At 39.7% G+C, this 4,301-nt stretch overlaps 1 long non-coding RNA gene across 1 annotated transcript; it reads right to left on the reverse strand.

Moving 5' to 3' along the window:
- Positions 1-222: 222 nt before the first annotated feature.
- LOC123188458 (uncharacterized) lies at positions 223-3,307 on the reverse strand. Its single transcript, XR_006494659.1, has 3 exons — positions 2,880-3,307; positions 2,259-2,719; positions 223-1,227 (listed from the first exon to the last, which is right to left on the reverse strand). It is a non-coding gene; the product is annotated as an uncharacterized lncRNA (long non-coding RNA).
- Positions 3,308-4,301: the final 994 nt, after the last annotated feature.

Here is a 4,301-nt window from a genome sequence, read left to right on the forward strand (position 1 = left end):
CTCTACGAGTTGTGGAAACAGATGTATCCTCACCAGCTTTTGATGTAATACTAGATCACTGATGGCGCGCATTACAGCGCCTGTCTATTTGTACAACTAAATGATAGGAATTTTCGTAAATATATTATCACATGAAACATATTAAATTTGCATAACCATAACCATAAATTAGTCTGTAATATGAGGAAATCTCATATACACACGGTAAAATCATCCTTCACATATTCAAATTGGCTGGGTATAAAATATATAGAACAATTTAGATAGTAAATACAACTAATCAGTACTATCAAGACAAAATAAGCAATAAGCCATAGATTGTATACATGGTGCATTATCAAACTCTTCACAAGCCTCTACTAAAGGGTCACCATATTCAGAAATAAAGAATTAGGTGAGAGCCTAAAGGGCCACCATGTTCGGAAACAAAGAACTGGGTGGGCCTGATGCACCTAGCCATTTCTCACGGAGTTCATCGCATTCATGTGATAAGAGTGCTAACAAGGATTATGATTTGTTAGAATTATCAAATAAAACTATCCTACATAGTATGGATATGTACTAATCATATAATTCAGTTTTGTTTGCTTGTTTTATTAAAGACCAGCCAGGCGGTAAGAAAGTGACAGACCAATAATTCCATTCGATACATGAAAAGCCTTACCAAAACATCAGCATGGAAAAGGGTGTCGTTAGACTTGTATGAATTAAATATAATCCAAATTGAAATGTCGACCAGCAACCAGGCTGTGGCATGACAACATAACTGATATAGCAAGTAACATCTGGTCTCTTGGGTAAGAGAAAAACAAAGAGTATTAGAACAAAAGTGAACTGGAATAAATGTGAAGATGTGTAATAGGTCAGTACACCTAGCATGCAACCCGTGTCGTCCATGCATTAGTGTACTGAAATTAATTTCAGCAAAGAGTCAATCAAATACTTTTTATTGAAATGAAACTTGAATCCTCTTCAACAACTTCATCTGGCAACTACCAAACTTTCTGCAATAATGTTGAATAAGTTTGAGCATAACAGTCTATATCCTGATTGGCACCCTCTCTTCTTGTATATACCTCAGAACTGTAGTAAGCAACATGAGTATTTATGAGGACCAGCAGAACCAAAGGGAATGGACTTTTGTGTTCTTGAGGCTAGCTTATAAGGTTCAGTCGTGTTTGCCAGATAGTTGTCGTGGCATCACATGGTAAAACTTAGATTCCGAGTCTGCACTCCAGTAATAGCAGAGACACTCATGAATTAGAAAGCAAAAAACTGTACCTAAGTTATAATCTTAATGTAGTACTATTGCTGCTCATAACTGAAAAGGGGCCGATTTAGAGAAATATAATCTACAGGATGCGCAAAATAAAATTCGGATGTTGACATATATTGCAACAAAATTCAAGACATTCATAGACTCTTGTATATTGTACTTGCTTATTTGCTAGCTCAAGTATATATATCAACTGGTTTGCTTTCAGGCACTTAATCAACTCATTTGTGGACCATGGAAATAAAAACTGTAGGAAATGAGAAAAATGGTAAGTACTAAATGTTTCCAGCTGTGGGATTCCAGAATCATGTATTTACGTTGGAACTAAGTTGGTGCTCCAATGCTATCTTAGTGTCCATCTGAAACTCAATATATGATACACATAGAAGACTTCTGAGTTATAATATGGAAGGAATTATTGAATTAGAAATTAGAAGTACGTAAAGTAATCGATACCTAGAGATTTATAACATAAAAAATTATACATGTAACGGATTTATGATTAGATGCTTTGAAAGTTTTCTCCATGCTCGCATAGGCCTCCTACACTAAAAGTAGATAAGTCAAAAATACTACTACATGTGTCGCCTATTAGGTCCCGCATTCAAATGAACTGAAGTCATTAAAAATCTAGCAAAATTACATTGTAGTCTCCTTCGCGACGATTCCTAAAGCAACACACATGCATAGTAGGAGATGAGGTCTGGCGACACACTGATACAACAAGGCAATACATTGCCGAAGTAAAGAACAGTGGAACTTATTTCAAGCCTAATTGAATGGAACAAAAAGGACAAACACATAGAACATTGAGAATTCTACCAAAAATATGATGAAAACTTTTCCTTGATATAAATTTAATCATAATAAATTTGAATCTATGAAAGAAACTTGGAGGAATTACATAGTAATATAAACTATGAAATTACCATTGAAGTGAGCAAAGGAACGAATTTGATTTGAGAGATTTGAAATCGCATACCTGTATAGAGTAAAATGCTCGGATGGACACAACAATTCTGGAGAAAAATGATTCATGTGATCCTGCAGCAGCAACCAGTACAGGCCGACAGTAACACTATTGTCCACTTGTATCAAAGATTGAAGTATGCTTCGTGAAATAAAACTCAGAGCAGGCAACTTCTTGTGTGTAGCACCAAAACATGATCATTATTAAGAAACTCGTCCTGCCTTTTCTAGCTGGTCGCTTCCACACAAGAAAACTGAATAGAACATTAATAAATACAAGTGCAGAACAAAACTATGAGGATGATGGCATGATGTTACTAAAACTGAACAGAGGAAACCATCCATATATTTTGTAACAACCAATTAACTATATTAATAAAATGGCGCCATTGCAAAATTGTGGGAAAGATACCGTACATGAACATTAGTTTCCTCCAGAAATATTTCCTTTACTTCATAGCACAAAGTTTGGACCTGCAAATTTCTCCATTAGTATAGGAGAAAAATCACAGATTCAAAGAAAATATTGTACGCTTTTCAAAACAAAATAAAAATGAAATATTGTACGGATGCGAGTGCAAGACAATGAGAAACACAGTTTTGGAAAATTGTATGAATGTGATTGTATGGTCACCTTGGGAGGAGGGTTTGACATCAACGTCCATAGGAGAAGGTGTCATGTCCTGCAGATAAGTGCCCCAAATCCCTTGATGCTTATGACACGTTTGTCCTGGTTGTGCACCTACAAGGGGCTCCAGAGCCACGAGGCCAGTGGCATAGGATCTTCCTAGAGGGATGGATGGCAGGGGTGGTCGCGTTCCACCTTGAAGGACGACTCTAAGCACACCGTCGTGGTAGGAAAATCAGCGGAGATGGCGCCGCCGTTTCATTATGCGCGCTGCCGCTAGCGGTCGAGAATGAGTGAGGGGGCTGCTGGTCGAGGTTGAAGTTGTGGTCGGCGGCGCTGCTGGGAAGGATACGCGCAGCCGCCTAGATTGGGAGGAGAGGAGAGAGGTCGGGGAGAGGAGGAGTCGAGGAGAGGGTTGTGCGAGCCTACGTATCGATCCGCTTCGAGTGAGGAGAGGAGACTCAGTATAGCCCATTGGGCCCAATTTAACACAAAACGTCCAAAAAAGCTACCGGAGCAGCGGCCCAGTACGGTGTGGGATCGATATTAGCGAACAAAATGAGATTAGGCGCGATTCGCACCTAATCCGACGGCCAAAAATGCTTAAGTTGACGATCGGACAGCAGGGAACATTGATGGCATGAGAGGGCTGGAAAAGCGTGCAGTTTTAATGTCTCTAAATATTGCATGCTTAGATGTAAGTTTGAACTATTTATCATATTAGCAGGGCTTGTTTGATGATTCTTGGTGTTAGTAGGCTAGCTACTGTGTGAGTTGTAGTACTTGCAAAACACTCACCGAAGAGAAATGTTGGGGCTGATGAGCTCGTGGTACGCTTATACTGATCCATCGTCGATCGTCCAATAGCCCAAGCTCCTAAAACTGTAGGCTTAGCGATTGATCAGACAATAGTCGACACGGATACATTCAGACCTCATTTGGTTCATAGGGTAGGAAAATCGTAGCAAAAATACATAGACGAACAACACAAAATCATAGCAGTACAGAGACGTACTCCCTCCGTTCCAAAATTGATGGCTCAACTTTGTACTACTAACTTTGAAACGGAGGGAGTACAAATCTTAGGCGGGCTAGTTTGGCCTAGTGGGTTTTAGTGATATGACGTGGTACAGTGCCGTCCAGTCTTCGCATGTGGTAGCAGTACTGCGGGTACAGTAAGTTTTCTTGAAGAAGCGGAATTCAACAAATTCATGATGGTTCCTTCGTCCGACCAACTTATAGTGGGAAAGGTTGGGCCTGCGTTACGACCGGGGTGGACCAGAATAATTTTGTGCATGGCAGGTGGACCAGGATGGTCGACGTCCCACATGTCGGCGAATGAAAGTATTTTTCCGATATAGTGTACAAGCAACAAGTATTCATTGTTTATTTTTTTACGGAAGCTATTGTCTCCACTGTTACGACGGA

This window comes from Triticum aestivum, chromosome 2A, assembly GCF_018294505.1.
Source record: "Triticum aestivum cultivar Chinese Spring chromosome 2A, IWGSC CS RefSeq v2.1, whole genome shotgun sequence".
Lineage (NCBI taxonomy): Eukaryota > Viridiplantae > Streptophyta > Magnoliopsida > Poales > Poaceae > Triticum > Triticum aestivum.